We start from the raw sequence: 6,446 nt of genomic DNA on the forward strand, positions 1-6,446 counted from the left end.
GTGTGGAGGGACCTGAGGACCAGACACCAAGGCCACAGAGGGTGACCCAGTTGCAGGGGACATCCAGGACAGGGGAGTCTACAGACAGGAAGTGGATTTGTGGATTCATGGGTTCAGGGGCTGGGAGGGGTCAGGGCTTCTTTTTGGGTCCTGAGAATGTCCTGGAATACAGGAGAAACACTGAGCTGTACCCTTTAAAGGGTGAGCCAGGGGCTGGGGCTCAGGGGTGGAGCACTTGCCTAGCATGTGCCAGGCACTGGGTTCAATCCTTAGCACCACATTCAAAAAAATGAATAAATTAAAAAGTTGTATTTATTTATTTATTTATTTATTTTAATGAGCCAAGCCTGTCATCCCAGCCTCCAGAGACTGAGGCAGGAGGACCACAAGTTCAAGTCCAGCCTCAGCAACTTAGCAAGACCCTGTAACTCAGGTAAAGTACCCCTGGGTTCAATCCCCAGTTCCAAAAAAAAAAAAAAATACATAACTAAATAAGAAATAGACGAGTGAATTCCATGGCACACCAATTATATCTCAGAGGAGATATGTATATAATATATATATATGCACACATACACACACATAAAATCATTAGTTGATGGAGAGGAAGCATTTTTTAGTTTACAAAGTTCATGTCTTCATGGGCTTTTTATTTATTTTCTTTGGGGAGGATACCAGGGATGGAACTCAGGGGCACTTGGCCACAGAGCCCCATCCCAGCCCTATTCTGCATTTTATGTAGAGACAGGGCCTCACTGAGTTGCTTAGCACCTTGCTGTTGCTGAGGCTGCCTTTGAACTTGCCATTCTCCTGTGTCAACCTCCTGAGCCACTGGGATTACAGGCACCAGTGCTTTTGGCTTCATGGTCTTTTTAATCTTCAAAATGCCCAGGGTATTTTTAAAATGTTTTTTAGTTGTCAATGGGCCTTTATTTGTTTATATGTGGTGCTGAGAATCGAACCCAGGGCCTCCCACATGCCAGGCAAGTGCCCCTACCACAGAGCCCTAACTCCAGCCCCATGCCCAGGGTAGTTTAAAAGAATGTCTGCCACCTGGCAGGGTGGCACACACCCGGAACCCCAGCTCCTCAGGAAGCTGGGCAGGGAGATGGCAAGGCCCAGGCCAGCCTGGGCAACTTAGGAGGCCCTGTGCCAGCAATAGACAGGGCTGGGGCGTGGAGCACTGGCACGGTCCCTGCTTCAGTCCCTGACACCCCTCCCCCAAACACAGAGAATATCTCTCAGGTACAACAGAAGCCACCCAGGTGCTGAGGCTGAAGGTGGGAAGGGCATGAGCCTGGGCCCAGCTCTGAGCCTCCTGCTCTTCCTGCTGAGCACACACATGTGCACACACACCCAAGCTGCTTTTCTTTTCTTGGCCCCCGTTTACCAACGGCGAGTGTCATATCTCCCTCAAGTCCTCGGGAGATGGCAGGTGAACCAGGGGTCAACTGTCCTGAGACACTGGGTCAAATGTCTTCACGTTTTTGCTCTGGTTTTCAGTGTTCTTTCTTCTCTGACCCAAGAGAAGAGGAGATAAAGGAATTTCCCTGGCTGCTCTATCTGCACTGCAGAGCTGGGGGACTTAGGCCTCAAGATTTTAGAAGAATTCACACCTGGTTTTGGGAATCAGAGGCTACACCCCCAGAGGAAAGTCTGAGAGACAGAGATGGGGGGCAGGGGTTGAGAGAGAGAGAGATCCAGGAAAATTCTAGTACCCAGGGTTTCTGAGCCTGATGGGTCCCTATGACAATTCTAGAACATTCTGTTAAGCAGTTCATCTGCCTGGAAGCCCACACAGTCTACTCTGTCCTGTCGGTCATCTTGGCTCCCTTCAGAGGGAAGATCTGGAGGAAAATCTCCACAGCATTTTCTTTCTTATTTACTGACTGGGGCACCTCCTATGGTTAAAGTTCCCCCACTCCAACCTACATCTAAAGGAAGGTAGGCAGGCGTGTCTGGAGGTGGCTCAGTGGGACAGCATTGCCTAGCATGCTAGAGGTCCAGGGTGTCCTCCGCAGCAGCACAAAAAATAAACCAACAAATAACACAGAAGATTAGCAAATGGTTTGGATATTTATTTAAAAACATAAACCAAGATTGATAAAAATAATCAAATAGAATTCCAGAAAATAATGGCAACAAAGAAAGTAAAGCAGAAGATAGGAAAGATGGTAATTAGGGCTTAGGAACATTTAACTTTTAAAATCATTGAATATGTTTGAAAAATTTTATGTAACTAATCATAATATGATGAGGAAACGAGTAAGATGTTAAACCAAATTAAGGAGAATTTGAAGAACTATCCGTAGACAAACAAGAAACACAAGAAGGTTATTTACAAATAGAAGTAAAATGTGCTGTCCTGAATGAAGGTGGCTTTTCATGAACAAGAACTGATGGCCATTACTATCAGTTTTCTACAACTTGGGGAGTCCAGAAGTAGTTCAAAGATAGCAAAAGGCAGTTTAGGAGGCTGAGGCAGGATGATGTCAAGTTCAAAGCCAGCCTCAGCACAACACAGTGAGACTCTGTCTCTAAATAAATATAAAAGTGGGCTGGGGATGTACAGAGGGCCCTCAGGATAGGCCAACATGCAGTTTCTTGCCTTGGAGCACTTTTTTAAACGGACCTCAGAGAGACTGCTTTCAAGGAGATGACATATGAGCAGAGATCTAAAGGAGAAGACAGCCAGGTGACCACTTAGAAATGAGACACAGCGCAGGCCAAGGCCCTGAGGCGAGCCTGAGCTTCTTATGCCAGGAGCAGCCCAGAAGCCAGGGGGCTGCAGCCAGCCTCAGGGGTCACCACGGTGAGTGTTTTGGACTTTAGCTCTTCCACCGAGCCACACCCCCAGCCCTGGACTTCTTCACATTTAAAGTGTGGTGGTTTCATCTGTGGAAAGGAGCACGTCTCTGACATCACATGGATGGAACTTGAGGACCTTTTAGACACAAAAGGACACACGGTGTGTGACTCCCTTGACAGGAAACACCCAGGGAAGGAGGGTCCACAGCCTGGAAGTGAACTCTTGGATGCAGGGGGCTGGGGAGCAGATGGGGTGACTACTCATGGGGAAGAGTTTCTTTTAGGGTGATAGAATGTTCTAGATAGAAACGATGCTGGCTCAATTCTGAATAGAAGAAATACTACTGAATTGTACATTTTTTTGGGGGGGAGCAGTACTAGGGACTGAACCTAGAGGGTTTGTTTATGTATTTACTTGTGTATTCGCTTTAAAATTTTGAGATAGACCTTGCTAAATTGCCCAGACTGGCCTCAAACCTGTGGCCCTCCTGCCTCTGCCTCCTGAGTCACTGATCCTAGGTGTGTGTCACTAGGCCCAGCCTGGAAAATTCTTAGATGTAGCTCAGTGGTGAAGTGGCCTGGGTACAATCTTCAGTACCACAATTTTTTTTTTTTTTTTTTGAGAGAGAGAGAGAGAGAGAGAGAGAGAATTTTATTTATTTATTTATTTTTAGTTTTTCGCGGACACAACATCTTTGTTGGTATGTGGTGCTGAGAATTGAACCCGGGCCGCACGCACACCAGGCGAGCGCGCTACCGCTTGAGCCACATTCCCAGCCCCACAATTTTTTTTTTTTTTTAACAAACAGATAAACAAAACAAAGAAACCAAAGATTGAGGTGGGGTGGCTGTATGCATTTGTCAAACAACTGCTGTGCGCTAGCAGTGCATTTTATCATTGACTTTATGCCCCTATTAAACACACACACCCACACCTCTGCCCCCTAAAAAAAAAAAAAGAGCCACTTCACCAAATAGCTACCAAATGCCTAAATATATGCATCACCTTTGACTCAGAGATTCTGATCTAGAAATTTATCCAGAGAAGATAATCAAGGATGCACTTCAAGATTCAAACGCATACCGCGTGTGGTGGCCATGTCTGTGATCCCGGTGACCTGGGAGGCTGAGGCAGGAGGATGGCAAGTTCGAGTCTAACCTCAGCAACTTAACAAGACCCTGCCTCAAAATAAAAAATAAAAGAGCTGTGGATGTAGCTCAGAGGTTAAGAGTCCCTGGGTTTAATCCCTGGTGCCAAAAAGAAAACAAAATTTAGATGCAAAGATGTTCAAAAGGTAGCATTATTTATTAAAGCAAAACAGAGGCCATGATCCAAATGTCATGTAATAGGAGTTTGGGTGAATAAATATCGAAGATTGATATTCAAAATATTTAACCACCTGATAAACAAGGGCGTGGAGTGGACGCTGTCCCACAGCCACGAGAGTCTGCTTCTTGTGTGAGCTGGTGGAAGGAGGGAGGCTGTTCAGCTGCAGAAACCATCTTGGAAATGAATGCATGTGAGATGCCAGGTCTTTCCAGTTCAGGAAGGTTGGGCTGGGGTGCAGCTCAGTGGCAGAGTACCCCTGAAATCCATCCCCAGTATCACCAAAAAGAAAAAGAAAAAGAAAGAAACAAAGAAAGAAACTTGGGCCCAGGGTGTGGCTCAGTGGCAGAGCACCTGTTTAGGGAGCTTGAGGCTGGGTTTCTGTCCCAGCACTGGAGAGAGAAAAGAGCATGCCCTGCACTAAACTCCCAGAGAGGCAGATCAGCACAACATCAGGAGAACCTTCTGGAAGACTTCGGGTGGAGTCTGATGGAGTCTGGTTCCAAAGTGCCAACAGCAGCTGATGTGGGCACAGTGGAGCTCGGTGGCGCACGCCTGTAATCCCAGAGCCTTGGGAGGCTGCAGAGCGAAAGTTCAAAGCCAGCTGCAGCAACTTTGTGAGGCCCTGAGCAACTTAGTGAGACCCTGCCTCAAATAATAATAGAGAGCTGTGGATTTGGCTCAGTGCTTAAGCACCTCTGGCTTCAATCAGTACCAAAAATAAACAAGTAAATACATAAATAAACAGGTGGAAACAAGTCAAACGTCTGTGCACAGACGAGCGGACACACCCGATGCGGTCTGTCCACACACTGGAATATCAGGCAGCCTTAAAAAGGAAGGGATCCTGACACTTACAGGAGTGTGGATGGACCTAGTGAAATGAGTCAGAGTACACACCACACGCTGCAGGATCCTCCTGCATGAAGCTCCTGCACCCCTCAGAGCCACAGAGGCAGGAAATAGGAGGCGGGGGCTAGTGTTGAAAGGGGCAGTGTGGGGTGATGGGAAGTTCTGGAGACGTACAGTGGGGACGGGTGCATAACATCAGGAATGCACTTAATACCACTGAGCTGTGCACTTGGAATGGACTACAATGGCTGGGCTGGGTGGCACATGCTCTTCCAGCACTTGGGAGACGGAGGCAGGAGGATCACTTGAGCCCGGGAGTTCCAGAGCAGCCTGGGCGACATGGCAGAACACATCTCTGAAAAAGAGAAAAGAACCGAGAGGAGTGGACCCTGGTGCCGACCACGTCCCTCCGTGGTGTTTGTGAGTGCACCCTTACTTTGTGTCAGGAACATTGCAAACCTAAGCTCCAATAACCCTGGATTCACAATGGGTAGAGAGTAGCCAGGTGAGCTGGCCTGCAGGGCCACCTGGGTGCAGCCCCCTCCAGCACGTCCCTTCAGGCTCACCGCAAAGTCCCCTGGGCTCCCTCTCCAAGGAGCTGATAGTTACAGCTGACTTTTTTTTTTTTTTTTTGTACTGGGCATTGAACCCAGGGGCACCTAACCACCGAGCCACATCCCCAGCCCTTTTTATTTTTTATTTTGAGACAAAGTCTCACTAGGCTGCTAAGGCTGGCCTTGAACTTGCCATCCTCCTGCCTCAGCCTCCTGAGTCACTGGTATCACAGGCGTGTGCCGCCACGCCTGGCTCTGCGGACCGCTAACACTGGAGCAGCCACCAGGGTGGCTAAACTGGGTGTGCAGGTGTGGAAATATTTCAGCACTGGCTGGCAAAGTGCTGCTCATTGGGGTACCCCACGTGCCCCCAGTCCTGCTGACCCCGAGACAGCCCTGCGCATCATAGGAGGAATATGTTCTGAGCAGCAAACTGGCAGCCCCTGAGTTGACACCCGGGCAGACACCTGGAGGGGCATTGGCACCTGGGGGCTGGGAGCTTACTTTGTATTCACCCAGAAGGTAGCACGGAGAGCTGCTCTGGGCTGGTGCTAGGTCCACCCACAGCTCAGTCTTCCCATCTGTGCAATGGGCCCTTCAGGCTGAAGGGCCCTGCCGTCACCTAGCTCCAGCCTCTTTGCACAGGGGCGCTGGCCTCCTGGGCTACTTCCTAGGTCCTGTCAGAACCGTGGCATGTGCTCCAACTGAGGGTGAAGGCCTGGCTCAGAGCCCCACTTGCCTACAGCTGTCCATAGTCTGGTCCACTTAGGGCTATGGATCTCACCTGGGGATCAATCCTGACTTCCAGGGGACACGAGCGGTGTCTGGGGACATTTATGGTTATCACATGCTCCTGGCACAGAGTGGATAGAGGCCAGGGGTGCTGCTGAGAACCCTGCAATACC

The sequence above is a fragment of the Spermophilus citellus genome (genome assembly GCF_964194105.1).
Source record: "Spermophilus citellus genome assembly, chromosome: 3".
Taxonomy (NCBI): Eukaryota; Metazoa; Chordata; class Mammalia; order Rodentia; family Sciuridae; genus Spermophilus; species Spermophilus citellus.